The 18362-nt window shown below is 43.4% G+C and overlaps 2 long non-coding RNA genes across 2 annotated transcripts in view; both read left to right on the top strand.

The window, feature by feature from the left end:
- Positions 1–1077: 1077 nt before the first annotated feature.
- On the top strand, positions 1078–2898 carry LOC113611777 (uncharacterized). Its single transcript, XR_003429587.1, has 4 exons — positions 1078–1189; positions 1690–2228; positions 2584–2665; positions 2849–2898. It is a non-coding gene; the product is annotated as an uncharacterized LOC113611777 (long non-coding RNA).
- A 3-nt stretch (positions 2899–2901) lies between these two features.
- LOC113611779 (uncharacterized) overlaps positions 2902–18362 on the top strand; it is a 40131-nt gene continuing 24670 nt past the window's right edge. Inside the window, exons 1-3 of the long non-coding RNA XR_003429588.1 lie at positions 2902–4418; positions 4961–5124; positions 5540–5952. This is a non-coding gene — a long non-coding RNA (uncharacterized LOC113611779). The remainder of the gene's footprint in view (positions 4419–4960; positions 5125–5539; positions 5953–18362) is intronic.

The following is an 18362-nucleotide window of genomic DNA, read 5'->3' as shown; positions in this document are numbered from 1 at the left end:
TGTCTGTACACAGCCAACCCCAGTCCTCTCTCTGGGTCTGTCCCCTGAAGCCCGAGTTTCAGCCCTCTGCCCCTGTGTATACCAGCCAGTGTGTGTCTTGGGCTGGGGAGTGCCCGGAGGTGGCACAGCCCCTCTGTGCTGGTCTGTCTCTGTTTTGCCTGCTGCAAACTGGCTGCTGCACTCTTCTCTGAGCCTCTGAATCTTCCTTTCTGTCCTGGATGATCTCCCTACCAATGAAGGGGCTTCCTAAGGTGAGGGAACATTTCCTCTTTCACAGCTCCTTCCCAGGGACGCAGGTCCTGTCCCGATTTCTTTCCTTTTGTCCTACCCAGTTATGTGGTGACCTTTCTTGCAATTTTGGTTTTATGAGATCTTTTGCCAGCATTCAGCAAGCATTCTGTGAGAACTGTTCCACATGTAGATGTATTTTTGATGTATCTGTGGGACGTGAGCTCCACATCCTTTTATTCTGCCATCTTGACCCGGCCCCACTAGCTTCTGATTTTTAAGCCATTTTTAACACCTCAAGTTTTGTTCAAAGAGCTTGCTAGAGAATATGTTACTGTTTTAAATAAACATTGAGAATGTCTGCCATATATATAAAATCTTTCCCTTTAAGTTTTAGTTTTTATTATTACCATATTCTCTTTTAGATCAATAAGAACCAACAATTTTCTTTTGTGTTATTGTTAACAGAAAAAGATATGTCCAAATCAAATTGCTTTCTTCACCATGACAGTATGCAATGAAATCAATTTAAAAAGTTATATCTTGCTGTTATTATTTATTTATATTTTGCGGTACGCGGTCCTCTCACTGTTGGGGCCTCTCCCGTTGTGGAGCACAGGCTCCGGATGCGCAGGCTCAGCGGCCATGGCTCATGGGCCCAGCCGCTCTGCGGCATGTGGGATCTTCCCGGACTGGGGCACAAACCCGTGTCCCCTGCATCGGCAGGAGGACTCTCAACCACTGCGCCACCAGGGAAGCCCCTTGCTGTTATTTTTTCATAAGGTGGTATAGGAAACCCCAGAACACAAGACAGGCCTCAGGATCCCTTTACTGAAAGCTGCTTCAGAGGCAGACCCCATATGTCCTCTGACCTCGAGAATCAACTGAACTGCATTTCTCCCCACTCCTGACCTGGCATAAAGGAGACAGAATTGGAGTAAGGAGAGAAGATGATGACAAAGTAAGGGTCAACCGAGAGGTCAAGGGAGGTTGCTGATTAGGGTGGAGGGCTGATGAGGATGGAATCTAGAGGGATGCCCATGAGGACCCGAGCTCCCACAGATGGGCCAGACATCTGCTCCTGGAAGGTCAGAGCAGGTCAAGGATCACCTGCACACTCTGATGACAGACGGTGATAAGTTTGGGGTGGGCTTTATGGCTCCGACTGGTGCAGTAGTTTCCTTACCTCCAAATTCGTCCTTGCCTTCTTCAAAACATCGTGTGTCCTGGTCACTGAAACGAGAAAGCAGCCCCCAAGGCAGAAATTACCAGTGGGCCCACGCTTGCGTTGGATTTGTGTTCTAAAGCTTGTCTTTCTGGACACTCAGCTCGGGGTCTCCTGCTGCCCCCCACCCCGTGTCCCCTCCTCTGCCTCCACGATTACTGATGGCACAGGAGGTTTAGAGACGTCACATCAGTCTCCCCCATCCCCTAACCTCTCTGGTCTCTGTCCATTCACAGCACAGGTGGCGGACCTGGAAGGACCCCCATTTCCTGTCCATTCCCTGGCTGGGGGCACCCACACTGGCTGAAGATAAACTGTTCCATGCTCTCCTTCTGCTGGTTGGCGGTCTTCAGATGCTCAGCTGTGCTCTGAAGGAGACTCTCCTGTTTGGATAGTTTGGTTCTCAGTTCCAGAAGCTCCCTTTTCATGGACTCTCCCTGGGAAGAAAAACAGGCTCTCTGTCAACGGTCAGAAGGCCTAAAGCACCCTGTGTTCGGTGGCTCTTTACAGCTCCAGATAGGATTCTACAATCTTCTCAAGTAGTTTTGGAGCAGATTTCCCTCATCAAAGCCTCTCAATCCCTCCAGCAGGTGGTGGTGGCTCAGGATGGGCCATGAGGTGGGAGCACTGAGGACCTGGAAGCCCCGGTGCAGATTAGCAGAGGCTACACTCCTGTTGCTGCGGAGAACCTGACTCCAGGCCACACTGAAGCTCCCAGCTGTGAACAAGAGCTCAGATTTCGTGCTGACATAGTTATATCACTTGGGCATCACAAGTAAGACTTGGTCGTTGGGAATATTACGCCTGGATATTACGCCTGGGGAGACGGGGCTGGCCTGAGGTAGTCTGCTAGTTGGTTAATATTTGTGCCAATCTCAAGATGGCAAAACAACCCTTTCTTTTTTTCCTTCCCCCCAGCACCACACGGCTTACAAGGCCTTAGTTCCTCCACCCAGGGACTGAACCTGGGCCATGGCAGTGAAAGCACCAAGTCCTAACCACTGGACTGCCAGGGAATTCCCCAAACACCCCCTCCTTTGGAATTAGCATAGTTGGGTTCCCTAAAGTATCAGCGATATTATTTGGGGGTTAGAACACCTGGGAGGGATCCTGAAACCTGCCTATCCAAGGTCACCAACCAGAAAGCAGTCTGAGATCTGAGAGCACCACGGGGAGGCTGACTCTCCCCAGGCCTGACCCTGAGACGCAGATGTAAGTGATTTTCTGGGATTCCAGGGGGTGGCTACAAGAGGCTGGGTGACTCCTGGTGACATTCTGTGATCCTGCCTATGTGGACCTGGAGGTGGGGGTGGGCTAGGATGGGAAAGGAGATGTTGATTTTTTTTTTTTTTGCGGTACGCGGGCCTCTCACTGTTGTGGCCTCTCCCGTTGCAGAGCACAGGCTCCGGACGCGCAGGCTCAGCGGCCATGGCTCACGGGCCCAGCCGCTCCGTGGCATGTGGGATCTTCCCGGACCGGGGCATGAACCCGTGTCCCCTGCATCGGCAGGCGGACTCTCAACCACTGCACCACCAGGGAAGCCCGATGTTGATGTTTTAACATGGTCCTGAACTTCAGTGCAGCCAAACTTCAGAAAGTTAAAGAAACGGAACATTTAGGGGTTACCAGGGCTCTCGTGTCTCTGCCTCCTCCATGTCTTTTCCTTCTGCTCTTTGATTACTTATCCTGAGGGTCAGGGCTGTGGGGAGAGGGGATGGAGTCAGAGCTGCACTGAAAGCAGCCACCGCAGAGGAGAGGTCTGCCTCCATCCTGACAAAAGAACCAAGGCAAAAGGAAGGCCAGCTTATGCTACCAGGGGAAGAAAAGCGAGTATCTGCTCACCACATGCACATGCTCTGGGGAATGGGAACCTCTATCTGTGCAATGCCCTTGATCCTCTGACTTAATATGGCCCACTTTGGTTTTAGGGAAAACACTCTGCTTCCTGACGCTCACTGTTTTCTAAGTCCTCACATACCTTCTGTGCAGTAATCCATTCTTGAATTTTGCCAAGGATCCACATCAAAATTTCTTGTCTACCGTTTTTAGTATATATTGTTTTCATCATATTGCAAATAGAGCTATCTGTCCTTTCCTGGTCTTGCAGCATCTCTCTGATCTTCATGGTTTCTCAAAGACTATTGACAGGGATTCTGAGAATAAGGCTCCGGTGCTGTCAGTCGTCTGGGGTGGAATCACCTGGGCCTGGCAGACTGAGCTCATTAAAATCTTACAGTCTTCTCACCTGGGAGGTCTGTCTGGTCTCTCCAGGCATACAATGGTAATTTAGAAGTTCTACCTTCTCCCTTATCTATGGCTTTTGTTATCTTCCCAAGCAGTGACCTTTCCTCTCACATCTCTTGCTCTGAAGAGGCTAATTTAGAAATAACTCTTGAGGTCTCTCTCCTTTTCCACAAGTAATCTTTCATTCTGGGCTTAATCCTTTGGACAATACTCTTAGTCTTTTATGACTATTCAATAAATATAAGTAAAAATAATTTGTTAATTATGATATATTGATTTGATTAAATCAATCAACACTTAGGTTGGACTTCGGTCGGCTCCCCAATCCCCCCTCAGCCCACAGAGGAAAGGATGCCCACCTGTGGATGCCCACTGAATAGTGTTGGGAAAGCTCTGGAGGATGTTTTGCTGGTACCTCCAGACAACTGTATGGTCAGACCATTCAAGATGGCTGTTCTCTTGCTCTCTGTCCATTCTCTGCTGACCAGCCCCTCCTTCACCTACATGACTATCCAATCTGCTTAACTATAGGGCTTAATCAGTAACCACCTACATGCTTGCCCCCACCCCCAGGCTCTGGTTTCCCCGGTGAGCCTACTTGACATCAATTCTCCCTATAAATGGTCTCCTCCCTCACTGAGTAGTGAAGATTGCTGTCTTGTTCTGCCTGCTGTTTGCCGAACACTGTGGAGCGTCGCTCCAGGACCTTTGTTTAGGACTTGTAAGATTCTGTATCTGTTGAACGTTGTTTCTGTCACTGTCTATGGGCTGTTTCTCTGGTGTTGCAGCTGGGGAATTACAAGGCTTGCAGACCTGCACGGTGCAGCCCAACAATAATCGTGAGAATTAGTAACCAAAGTAACAGCCCTGAGTGTATGAGTAGGAGGTGGTGAGGAGATATGGGGATAGCAGATCAACATGGGAGGGATACACAGAGCTGCAGCAAAGTCTGAAGAAACCTGAGAGAGTGTATAGGCCTCATGTTCCTTCCTTTCCTAGGTCCAAACTAGCTGTGAGTTGTGGGCAGGTAGAACAGGCACTAACTGGAATCTAGTTTGATAACTAATGACAGTATCTGCAGGGGCATTGCACAGAAGTGGTGGATTTCCTAGAGCCCTAGTGCTTGGAGCCTAGGAGTCTGAGGGCCCGTGGTTGGGAATTAGCAGAAAGTAGCCCTTTCTAGAGTGAGAATAGCTATGGGAGTTTGGGGTTGCTGGGTCTGGGTAGCTCTGTTCTCTCCACCTTGTCTCTTTGCTTCTCCAGTTGGTGACTGGTGTGGCCAGGGAGGAAAGGGGCCTGGGAGTGACCACCCATCTCTGGAAGCATGACTGAGCTGAGCCTGAAGCCTCTGGTTTTCTTCCCTAAGGACTCTGTTCTCATTGCAGAGCTGAGGTGTGGACTCCAGGCCCGGACTGTAGAAGTTAGAGGTGGGTCCTGTCCCAGGAAGTGCAAGCAGACAAGTTACACATTTGGGTAACAGATGCTCTCTGTGTTGCTCATTCTGTATCTCCAAAGATACTGTCCCAACCCAGCAGAAAACCCAGAGAACTTGCATCCTGGGCCTAAAGCCTGATGGGCTGAATGCCTGGCTTTCCTGTGGCTCCTCTGAGTGGGTTCTGTGTGTGCATTACCACGTGCCCTGGCTGTAGCTGTTCAGGAGGCCGTTTCCCCTAAATAGCTGCTGCTGAGCTGTGGGCAGGACAAGGGCGTGTGGAAGGGTCGGCCTCCAAGTGTCAGCAGCCTTGGGGGGAGTGTAGGGAGGAAGCCCACCTCAGTAAGTGGCTGGAGGAGGCCCTGCAGCCTGTAGAGCCTGTGATTGGCTCTACCACTTGCCAATCACAGGACCAGGACACAGAAGTCAGCAGGCAGATATGAGCAGATTCGGATGGAAGAGAAGTCAGAGGATTCTGGGGACCAGACCTGGTTAGATCTGCCGCGAGGAAAGTTACTCTCTGAGCTCAGATACAGCTGCAACGGGAGCATAGTACTTGCCCCCTGCCTTGCTGATGTAAGGAGCAAATACAGAAAAGCAGACCTCGGTGCTTTGAAATCTGCGAAGGTCTGCCTAGGGGTTGACCTCCAGCAGCTCCCTAATTACAACCAGAAACAGGAAGGCCTGGGCCTCTCCTACCGCTTCCGCGGGCAGTGGAGCTGAGCCTGTGTTCCAGCTGCTCCCGCAGGCGGTCGTTAATGCAGATGGACTCCTCCAGGCGCTGGCGCAGGTTCCGGATTTCACCAAGGTGCTCCTCTAGCAGGTCAGTCCCTGCAGTCACCGAGCAGGACAGGAGGAGGTGGGAGATGGAGAATCCTGGTCACTAGTGGGGCCCACATGGGGGGTGTGGGGTTTGGCCAGTGGCCTCAGCAAGATCCCTAAACATCACCGGTCTCTCTCACGGGCATCCAGGAGCTCAGGTGACTTTGTTTAAAGAGTAAATTGGCTTCAAACACAGGACAGCTGGTGCTAACCAAGCCCCATGGGCCTCCTCCCATGCAGGGGTTCGTGTAAGGGAGTTGTAATTGTACATGTACAGCTACCAGGGTAACTGGTAAGTGTAAGGGGTTTTACATGGTTTAGAAAAATCACTGAAGGCTGTGGATCTCAGTCTAGGACCTAGACAGGTGTGGCCATTTCCTGAGTTGACTTCGAGTATAATAGGGAAAGCCTCACTCTACCCTGATACCTTTCCTCTTACTGACCGTTGACTGAACATTCGTTAGCAAGGGACAAAGCCCTTCCTCCACCCTTAGAGAGAAGGCCTAAGGTAAAAGTTAGTACCTCATGTCAACTCATCCTATGTGATTAATGACTAGTACCCAACGCTTCCCTCAAATTACTTTTAATCTGGAAAAAAGAAACAGTCTGCGCTGATCCAGGGATCTGAAGGCTGATGAGAGAGTTGGAGAAAACACCCTCAAGAAAATAAAAAAGATGCGGTAAAGAGCAGTGGGTGGGGTGCTAATGACCAACTACGTCAACTGCCTCATTTTGCTTTGGACGCAGCCTTTTTCTGAAAATCACAATTCTCTTGCTGTTGGAACTGGGCTGCATCCCAGCCTTCAGCTGTACAGCTATACCTCTCCAGCTGGTAAGATGTCTCTCAGACCTGACCAGGAGAGTTTGGAGGGAGAGGGAGAGTTTGGTTTTGTACACAGGATTTATGTAAGGGGTAGGGATCTGTGTAGAAATAGCGCCACCCCCCCTTTCTGTAACAACTCCTGATTGATGGAAGAATGTTCTGTGACTGTTCATGCCTGGCATTCTGGAAGGGTCTGAGAGTGGGCTGTGAGGGGACCAGGATGCAGGGACAGAGAAGAATGAATGTGACAGCACAGAGGTAGCCACGGACTTTCTCATACCCTTGCTCAGCACCGAGGCCCTGGGCACAGAGGATAACGGATGCACTTAGGAAGGACTGAGCACTGCTAGGGCCCTTTCCTTTTATCCCCACTCTGTGAGGCAGATACTAGAGGAGAAATGGAAAACACTACCAGATAGGAAAGGCATGGATCCTAACTGAGATTTCATTTCACTGGCTGACATGCTCGGCTTTGTGCTTTACCTGTGGGTTTGGAGTTAAGCTGGTACATGGGGGAGCCTGAAGATGGTTCCCCAGATATGCTCCCTTTCTGAGGCCTCATCATGTCCCACTGGCCTCTGCTGCCCAAGTACCCAGGCTTGAGGATTCTGCCCAGTTCTATGGTGCCCCTCAGAGGAGAGAGGGGCTGGGCAGGGTTGAGGTAGTGGGAAGAGCTGGCTTCTAAATGGTTGGTTGGCAATGTGGCTGGGGAAGTAGGATGAACATTGCTGACACCTGGGCAGAAAGAAACATGAATGAGAAGCAGTATCAGAACAGAAGGATCGGCAAGGAAGCATGTGATTGCTAAGAACAGACACTAAAGGGGATATGGCTATCAGAGGTCCCAGTCTGCTGGGAAATTCCAATTAGATGAGGATTCCCATCCTAGAGGCTATAACTTTTCACCCCTTGTATTTGCTAGCATGAGACACCAAGAGGTAGGGGATGAATAACGTATCAGAAAGTCACTAGTGTACACAAAAGGGAAGTCCAGTGGCCCTAATCCTGGCTCCTGTGATAATTCTTCATGACAGATTCCAGGGAAGTTCCAGAAGTAGAACTCACTGGGAAAATCAGAGGTTAAGAGTGTGATGGGCCATAGCATTGAGCACACCTGTGAACGGGAACATTTGTGTCCCTATGAGTACTTGCTGTACCCAGAAGCTAACCTGCCAGCTTTTGGGGTTGTCAGAAGAGGAAGGGGGTATAAATCCAGCTAGACGTGGCGGCCCCAGTTACTCCAGAGTGAGGAACTTCTTTGCTGAGGCTGGGGGAGGTTCTAGGTAAGGCAAGAGGTGATTTCATTCTTACCCAACATGGTTACAGGAACTGAAATATGTCATCACTCATGTCTAAAGAGTCATGAACACTCTTCCATGGGGGAGGCAGGACCTTTCATTTCATAGGCTGGTGCTTTCATAGATCCTATGAAATCATGGGCCTTCCCATTATCTCTGCTTCTGTGTAAAAAGAAGCCCAACTTGGTGGAGAGAGGGAAAGATGTGAACAGGGCCATAGTTTAGGATATTCACATTCAGAAAACTACCTTCTTCCAGGGATTATCAATATGGGCAGTAGGTAGCTCCACCTAAGAACTAGGAGTGAGGAGTGAGGTCATGGATTAAGTGTTCAGTGGCTTTTATGGCCAAATATGTTGCTAAGGTTTCTTCCAAAATAATGTATTCTCATGCATTTGCTCGTTTGCAACTCCAAAGGCCCAAAGCCATATTTCCCTGTTGCCTTGTGGTCCTTGTCATCATCTTCAGTCAATTTAACCTGTAAATTGAAAGTCTCTATATCATTACATAATCTTAGAGATAGAAATATATGTACAGCTTGTTTACCTGAAAAGACTGCTGTTTCTCTGTGGACCAGTGGAGTTGAGCAGAATTCTTTTGTTCTCAATAAGTCATCTCAGATTTTTTTCTAGACAATGATGATTTTTCTATTCATGGTAACATTTTTATAAAGAACATATACTACCTTAGTTGAGTCCTATTGAGAAAATGGTTCCCATTGTACAAAATAAATCATCACTCTCAACTAGCTTTTCCCCACTGAGCAAGTTCTGGCCAACACTTCAGAGGTTTTTAATAAGCTTGGTAATAATTGCTTAATACATGGTATTAAGGTTATTTTTAATAACATTTCAAATAGATCAGTGCAATGTGACTTTGGGCAAGTCACTTAACTTTTTAGGTTTCAATTATCTCAGTTTAGGAAGAATTTGGTTAACTATTTTTTTCTGCTACAGATACACTTTTGAGTTTCCCCACACAGCAGTGTCATCCCTCAGTTTATATGGGAGTTGTGATGGAGGTGTGACCCCAACTTTGAAAAGCAATCTGCTCACTCCTTCCTTCACTTAGTCATGACTGCTTAGTGGAACACTTGGAAATTGTGGACATTGTCACTCTTGTGAAACCACCAGCCTAGCCAATCCCAGCAGAGTTATAGTGCGCACATATCAGGGGAACTTCCCACATTTCCAGCTCACAAACCATGGGATGATGTAAGTTAGAAGATGACTCTCTGTCTTGCCCACATCTCTCTTCCTGACCCCAGCTGCTGTGCCTCTAAACGTTATTGTAACTGTGTGGAATATATCCTTTCCACCCCGATCATGGCTTATATTTCCCCATGTACATCTGAAACACAACCACAGGTTCCTGGCATGTGCCAATCCAGGTAGATCCAGCACCTGTTGCATAGAAACTGCCCTTGCATCTTCTCTTGTTGAATATACCAGTTGTCCAAAGGCAGATAAAAGTAACATCAGATTTACTACATGTATTCAAGGAGACATATGTGAAATTTTTAAATGCCTTTGACAAGTAGGAAAGAGATACTATGGAATTGTAATGAAATTCATAAGTTACATATAGAGTTTAATTCTCATAGAAACTTAAAAAAAAACTACAGTCAACAGAAGAGGAAGTAGGGGGATAGGCATGCAAAAACTGACTTCAAGTTATATAAAACCCAATATGTTGCCATGGGGGGAATTTGAATCAACATTATAATGGGATATATCAAGAATAATAAAGTTGGGAGGAATATACCTTTGCTAAATTAACTAGTCATAAGCTTAAGTGAAGTAGAGTATTATTCTCAAATTGTCTCCACGCTCAGAAGTATATGAAAGATTGGTACAGACTAAAAGAAGAATGTGTACAATTTTCCATTTTTCTTCGAGGAAAAGCACCAAGGACAATTCAAATAGAAACAGACTGATGAATGACCTGAATATAGCCCTCAATAAATGAAAGCTACTGGGAAGTATTGCTGCCTTGTTGGTTTTCTCTGTACACACAAGACTGAACAAGGAGAAATTCTCAGATTTTAGAGTGTTTGCAAGGATCAGAAATTGCAGGAAGCCAGAAATTGAAAGGGGCTGTAGGGAAGGATGGTCTCCTTCATTGGAGGCCTTCAGAGAGGAGATAAAGAGCCTTTACTCTGAGTTATTGAGCCCTGTTCTCTGTGGCCAGCATTCTAAGGTGATGTGGGGTCTGATAAAGCTTCCTGACTTACAAGGTGTATCTCAGGGGGCTGCATTTAAACCAGAAGAATCACAGCCTTCTCATTTCCAGCATAATTCAAAAACACCTTTGTTTTCATTAGAGTTATTTACTGTTGCTTGTTTCTCTTCTCACACACTTTTGGATCCTTCACTTCCACCTCCTGGCTGTACCTCTCTTTGTCCTCCCACCCACAAATGGCTCCAGAGCGCACATGGCTGAGGAAGCAGTTATCTGTATACCATTCCCTAGGGCTGACTCTTCACTTAGGAGCTGCTTGTGCTACCATATTCAGATATGACCTCTTTGTCACCTGACCTCTTTATATATATATTTTAAATTTTAGTATATATATTTTTATAATATTGTGTTTCAGGTGTACAGCAAAGTTATTCAGTTATACATATATATTTTTACAGATTCTTTTCCTTTATAGGTTATACAAGTTATTGAATATAGTTCCCTGTGCTATACAGTAAAACCTTGTTGTTTATTTTATATATAGTAGTGTATATCTGTTAATCCCAAGCTCCTAATTTATCCCTTTGGTAAATTTATCTCTTATTTCCCCTTTGGTAACCATAAGTTTGTTCCTATGTGAGTCTATTTCTGTTTTGTGAATAAATTCATTTGTATTATTTTTTAGATTCCACATATAAGTGATATCATATAATTGTCTTTCTCTGACTTCACTTAGTATGATAATCTCATAATCTCTCAACAGAGAGATTAGTATGATAGATTAGTATTAGAGATTAGTATTAGAGAGATTAGTATGATAGATTAGTATTAGAGATTAGTATGATAATCTCTCAACAGCAATCTCTGTTGCTGCAAATGGCAATATTTCATTCTTTTTTATGACTGACTAATTTCCATTGTATATATATTATATGTACCACATCTTCTTTATCCATTCATCTGTCGATGGACACTTAGGTTGCTTCCGTGTCTTGTCTATTGTAAATAGTGCTTCCATGAACATTGGGATGCAGTTATCTTTTCAAATAGGGTTTTTGTCATTTCTGAACATACACCAAGGAGTGGGGTTGCTGGATCATATGGTAACTCTATTTTACTTTTTTAAGGAACCCATATTGTTTTCCATAGTGGCTGCACCAATTTTCATTCCCACAATCAGTGTAGGGGTCCCTTTTCTTCACACCCTCTCCAGCATTTAATATTTGTAGGCTTTTTGGTGATGGCCATTCTGACCAGTGTGAGGTGATACCTCATTGTAGTTTTGATTTGCATTTCTCTAATAATTAGCAGTGTTGAACATCTTTTCATGTGCGTTTTGGCCATCTGTATGTCTTCTTTGGAGAAATGTCTATTTAGATCTTCTGCCCATTTTTCCATTGGGTTGTTTGTGTTTTTTTTTGATATTGAGATGCATGGGCTGTTTGTATATTTTGGAAATTAATCCCTTGTCAGTCACATTGTTTGCAAATATTTTTTCCCAGTCCGTAGGTTGTCTTTTCATTTTGTTTATGATTTCCTTTGCTGTGCAAAAGATTTTAAGTTTCATTAGGTCCCATTTGTTTATTTTTGTCTTTACTTTCACTACTCTAGGAGGTGGATCCAAAAAGATATTGCTGCAATTTATGTCAAAGAGTGTTCTTCCTATGTTTTCCGTTAAGAGTTTTTATAGTATCTGGCCTTACATTTAGATCTTTAATCTATTTAGGGTTTATTCTTGTGAATGGTGTTAGAGAGTGTTCTAATATCATCCTTCTACATTGTAGCTGTCCAGTTTTCCTAGCACCGCTTAATGAAGAGACTGTCTTTTCGCCATTGTATATTCTTGCCTCCTTTGTCATAGATTAGTTGACCATAGGTGCTTGGGTTTATCTCTGGACTTTTTGTCTTATTCCATTGATGCATATTTCTGTTTTATTGCCAGTACCAAACTGTTTTGATTACTGTAGCTTATTACAGTAATATTAATCAATAATATTACTGATTATTATAATCTCAAGATGAGGAGCCTGATTCCTCCAGCTTCGTTTTTCTTTCTCAAGATTGCTTTGGCTATTTGGGGTCTTTTGTGTTTCCATACAAATTACAAAAATTTTTGTTCTAATTCTGTGAAAAATGGCATTGGTAATTTGATAGCTACTGCATTGAATCTACAGATTGCTTTGGGTAGTATAGTAATTTTGACAATATTGATTCTTCCAGTACAAGAACATGGTATATCTTTCGATCTGTTTGTGTCATCTTAGATTTCTTTCATCAGTGTTACAGATTTCAGAATACAGGTCTTTTGCCTCCTTAGGTAAGTTTATTCCTAGGTATTTTATTCTTGTTGATGTGATGGTAAATGGAAATTTCTCTTTGTGATATTTCATTGTTAGTGTATAGAAATGCAAGAGATTCCTGTGTATTAATTTTGTATCCTGAAACTTTACCGAATTCACTGATGAGCTCTAGTAGTTTTCTGGTAGCATTTTTAGGATTTTCTATGTATGGTATCATGTCTGCAAACAATGACACTATTACTTCTTCTTTTCCAATTTTGATTCCTTTTTTTTTTTTTAAGAAGAGGTTGGGGGTAGGAGTTTATTAATTAATTAATTTATTTTTGCTGTGTTGGGTCTTTGTTTCTGTGCGAGGACTTTCTCTAGTTGTGGCAAGTGGGGGCCACTCTTCATCACGGGGTGTGCGGGCCTCTCACTATCACGGCCTCTCTTGTGGCGGAGCACAGGCTCCGGACGCACGCAGGCTCAGTAGTTGTGGCTCACGGGCCTAGTTGCACCGTGGCATGTGGGATCCTCCCAGACCAGGGCTCGAACCCGTGTTCTCTGCATTAGCAGGCAGATTCTCAACCACTGTGCCACCAGGGAAGCCCTGGATTCCTTTTATTTCTTCTTCTTCTCTGATTGCTGTGGCTAGGACTTCCAAATCTATGTTGAATAATAGTGGTGAGAGTGGACATCCTTGTCTTTTTCCTGATCTAAGAGGAAATGATTTGTTTTTCACCATTGAGAATGAATATAGCTGTGGGTTTGTCATATATGCCCTTTGCTATGTTGAGGTAGTTTCCCTCTATGCCCACTTTCTGGAGAGTTTTTAGTATAAATGGGTATTGAATTTTGTCAAAAGCTTTTTCTGCATCTATTGAGATGATCATATTGTTTTTATTCTTCAGTTTGTTAATGTGGTGTGTCATATTGATTGATTTGCATATATTGAAGAATCCTTGCATCCTTGGGATAAATCCCACTTGATCATGGTGTATGATCCTTTAAATGTGTTGTTGGATTTGGCTTGCTAGTATCTTGTTGAGTGTTTTTGCATCTATATTCACCAGTGATGTTGGCCTGTAATTATCTTCTTTGTGGTATTCTCTCTGGTTTTGGTGTCAGGGTGATGGTGGCCTCATAGTTGAGCTTGGGTGCATTCCTTCCTCTGCAATTTTTTGGAATAGTTTCAGAAGGATAGGTGTTAACACTTCTCTAAATGTTTGACAGAATTTGCCTGTGAAGCCATCTGGTCCTGGACTTTTGTTTGTTGAAAGTTTTTAAGTCAGTTTCCATTTCAGTACTTGTTATTGGTCTGTTCATATTTTCTATTTCTTCCTGTTTCAGTCTTGGAAGTTTGTACCTTTCTAAGAATTTGTTCATTTCTTCTAGGTGTGCATTTTATTGGCATGTAGCTTTTTGTAGAAATCTCTTGTGATCCTTTGTATTTCTCTGCTGTCAGTTATATCTTTTTCATTTCTAATTTTATTGATTTGAGCCCTCTCCTTTTTTTTTCTTGATAAGTCTAGCTAAAGGTTTATCAATTTTGTTTATCTTTTCAAAGAACCAGATTTTCATTTCATTGATCTTTTCTATTGTTTTCTTTGTCTCTATTTTGTTTATTTCTACTTTGCTCTTTATGATTTCTTTCTTTCTTCTAACTTTGGGTTTTGTTTGTTCTTCTTTCTCTAGTTGCTTTAGGTGTAAGTCTAGGTTGTTTATCTGAGATTTTTCTTGTTTCCTGAGGTAAGATTGTATTGCTATAAACTTCCTTCTTAGAACTGCTTTTGCTGCATCCCATAGGTTTTGGATCATTCTGTTTTCATGTCATTTTTCTCTAGGTATTTTTAAATTTACACTTTAATTTCTTCAGTGATCCATTGGTTGTTTAGTAACATATTGTTTAGCCTCCATGTATTTGTGTTTTACAGTTTTTTTCCTGTAATTTACCTCTAATCTCATAGAGTTGTGGTTGAAAAAGATATGACTTCAGTTTTCTTAAGTTTACCGAGGCTTGATTTGTGGCCCAAGATGTAATCTATCCTGAAGAATGTTACTTGTGCACTTGAGAAGAAAGTGTGTTCTGCTGCTTTAGTATGGAATGATCTAAAAATATCAATTAATTCCATTTGGTCTAATTTGTCATTTTAGTCTGTGTGTTTCCTTGTTAATTTTCTGTCCGGATGCTCCGTCCACTGGTGTAAGTTGGGTGTTAAAGTCCCCCACTATTATTGTGTTACTGTCGATTACCCCTTTTATGGCATTAGCATTTGCCTTATGTATTGAGGTGCTCCTATGTTGGGTGCATATATATTAACAATTATTATATCTTCTTCTTGGACTGAGCCCGTGATCATTATGTAGTGTCCTTCCTTGTCTCTTGTAAGAGTCTTTATATTTTATTTATTTAAAAAATTCTTCCACTCCCCCAGCTTTATTGAGATATAATTGACATATAATATTGTGTAAGTTTAAGGTATTTAATGTGATGATTTGATATATGTGTACATATTGTGATATTTTTAGGACATAATGTTGATGCATCCTTCACCTCTCATGATCCCAATTTTTGATTGGTCTTATGGTGAGAATATTTAAGATTTACTGAATTAGCAGTTTTCAATATACAATACAGTATCAGTAACTACAGTCACTATGCTATACATTAGATTCCCAGAACTTTTTCATTGTGTAGCTGGAAGTTTAGGTTTAGATTACTTCCATATCTTGGCTATTGTGAATAATGCTGCAATTAACATGAGAGTGCATATATTTCTTTGATACCTTGTTTTCATTTCTTTCTTTCTGGGCTACATACCCAGAAGTGAAATTGCTGGGTCATATGGTAGTTCTGTTTGTAATTTTTTGAGGCACCTTCACACTGTTTTCCATAATGGCTGAACCAGTTTACATTCCCACCAACAGTGCACAATTGTTCCCTTTTCTCCAACATTTATTATTTGTCATCTTTTTGATGATAGCCATTCTGACAGGTATGAGGGGATATCTCATTGTGGTTTTGATTTGCATTTCCCTGATAATTAGTGATGTTGAACATCTTTTCATGAACCCATTGGCCATTTGGATGTCTTCTTTTGAAAAATGTCTATTCAAGTCCTCTGCCCACTTTTATTTTATTTTTAATAGCTTTATTGGAGTATAATTGCTTTACAATGGTGTTCTAGTTTCTGCTGTATAGCAAAGTGAATCAGGTATATGTATACATATATCCCCATATCACCTCCCTCTTGTGTCTCCCTCCCACCCTCCCTATATTAAAGTCTATTTTGTCTGATATGAGTATTGGTACTCCAGCTTTCTTTTGATTTCTGTTTGCATGGGATATCTTTTTCCATCCCCTCACTTTCAGTCTGCATGTATCCCTAGGTCTGAAGTGAATCTCTTGTAGACAGCATACATACCAGTCTTGTTTTTGTATCCATTCAGCCAGTCTATGTCTTTTGGAGCATTTAATCCATTTACATTTAAGGTAATTATTGATATGTATGTTCCTATTGCCATTTTCTTAATTGTTTTGGATTTGTTTTTATCAGTGTTCTTCCCTTCCTCTTTTGTCCTCTTCTCTTGTGGTTTGATGACTGTCTTCAGTGTTGTGTTTGGGTTGCTTTATCTTTTTTGTGTGTGTATCTATTGTAGATTTTTGGTTTGCATTTCCCATGAGGTCTTGATATAGCAGTCTACATATGTACAAAGTTGTTTCAAGTTGCTGGTATCTTAATTCCAAATGCAATTCCCATTTCCTGCAGTTATACTCTCCTCTTCTCATGGTTGCTGCTTTTGAGATCATTTTGTGCCTGGATGATTTTCTATTACTACTTTATGTTTGCCTTCACTAGTGAGCTTTCCCATTTGTGATTTTCTTGCTTCTAGTTGTGCCCTCTTTTTTTCCCCTCCTAGAAAAGTTCCTTTAGCATTTGTTGTAAGCCTGGTTTGGTGGTACTGAATTCTCTTAGCTTTTGCTTGTCTGTAGAGCTTTCTATTTCTCCGTCAAATCTGAACAAGAGCCTTGCTGGGTAGAGTGTTCTTGGTTGTAGGTTGTTCCCTTTCATCACTTTAAATATATCCTGCCACTCTTTTCTGGCCTGCAGAGTTTCTGCTGACAAATCAGCTGATAACTTTATGGGGATTCCCTTGTATGTTATTTCTTGCTTTTCCCTTGTTGCTTTTTATATATTTCCTTGTATTTATTTTTTGTCAGTTTGATTAATATGCGTCTTGGCACGTTCCTCCTTGGGTTTATCCTGTATGGGACTTTCTGCACTTCCTGGACTTGAGTGACTTTTTCCTTTCCCATGTTAGGGAAGTTTTGGCTATAATTTTTTCAAGTATATTCTCAGGTCCTTTCCCTTTCATTTCTTCTTCTTGGACCCCTATATTGTGAATGTTGGTGCATTTACTGTTGTCCCCAAAGTCTCTGAGGCTGTCCTCATTTCTTTTAAATTTTTTTTCTTCATTCTGTTCTGTGGCAGTGATTTCCACCACTCTGTTTTCCAGCTCACTTGTTTGTTCTTCTGCCTCAGTTATTTGGCTATTGATTCCTTCCAGTGTGTTTTTCATTTCAGTTACTGTGTTCGTCTCCGTTTGTTTGTTCTTTAAATCTTCTTTCTCTTTGTTAAATATTTATCTTTCCAGTCTGTGCCTCCATTCATTTTCTGAGATTTTGAATCATATTTACTACCATTACTCTGAATTCTTTTTCAGGTAGATTGCCTATCTCCTCTACATTTAGTTGTTCTTGTGGGTTTTTATCTTGCTCCTTTGTCTGCAACATATTTCTCTGTTGTCTCATTTTGTCTGACTTTCTGTGTTTGTGGTCTCTTTTCCAAAGGCTGCAGGATCATAGTTCCTCTTGCTTCTGGTGTCGGCGCCCCGTGGGTGAGGTTGGTCCAGGGGCTTGTGTAGGTGTCCTGGTGGGAGGGACTGGTGCCTGCCCTCTAGTGGGTGGAGCTGAGTCTTGTCTCTCTGGTAGGCAGGGCCGTGTCAAGGGGTGTGTCTTGAGGAGGCTGTGAGTTCAGTATGACTTTAGACAGCCTGTCTTTTGATGGGTGGGCCTGTGTTCCTAACTTGTTGGTTGTTTGGCCTGAGGCTTTCCAGCACTGGAGCCTGCAATTGTTGGGTGGGGCCAGGTCTTGGTGCCAAAATGCAGACCTCTGGGAGAGCTCACACTGATCAATATTCCCTGTGGCCTCTGCTACCAGTGTCCTTGCCCCTACAGTGAGCTATAGCCCACTTTTCCCTCCCCGTGAAATCCTTTAAGACCTCTAGGTAGGTCAAGCCCAGGTTCCTATGGAGGTACTGCTTTGTGCTGGGCCCCAGTGCACATGAGACCTTGTGTGCACCCTCCAAGAGTGGAGTCTCTGTTTTCCCCAGCCCTGTGGAGCTCTTACACTCAAGCCCTGCTGGCCTTCAAGGCTAAATGTTCTGGTGGTTCTTCCTCATGATGCCAGACACTCAGACTGTCTTGGAGAGCTACTTTTATGTGGGAATTTCCCTGTGTATCCTGTGTGGGTTTAACATTTTTTGGTGCAAGGGCTGTTTTTAGTAGAGATATCTGCCACCTCTTTCCTGAGTTATGCTGGCCATTATCCCCTTGACAGGAGGTGTGACTGACGCTGTGGTAGCCAGAGCCCACACTGGATGTGAGCAGAGCCTCCCCTTTGCTCTGTGGTTGTCACTGCCTTTTTGGGGTGGAGTCTGTTCCCTATTTGTTGGAGTAGAGGCCCCCAGATCTGTTTCTTAGCTGTATTTTTGATCTGTGGTGTGAAGTAGGTGAGATTGGAGCACGGCCACTGGGAGAGAAGCCACT

The sequence above is a fragment of the Aethalodelphis obliquidens genome, unplaced genomic scaffold, assembly GCF_003676395.1.
Source record: "Aethalodelphis obliquidens isolate GAN/ISIS:26980383/991018 unplaced genomic scaffold, ASM367639v1 scaffold70, whole genome shotgun sequence".
NCBI classification, from domain to species: domain Eukaryota; kingdom Metazoa; phylum Chordata; class Mammalia; order Artiodactyla; family Delphinidae; genus Aethalodelphis; species Aethalodelphis obliquidens.
This window is presented reverse-complemented; position numbering and strand designations above follow the sequence as displayed.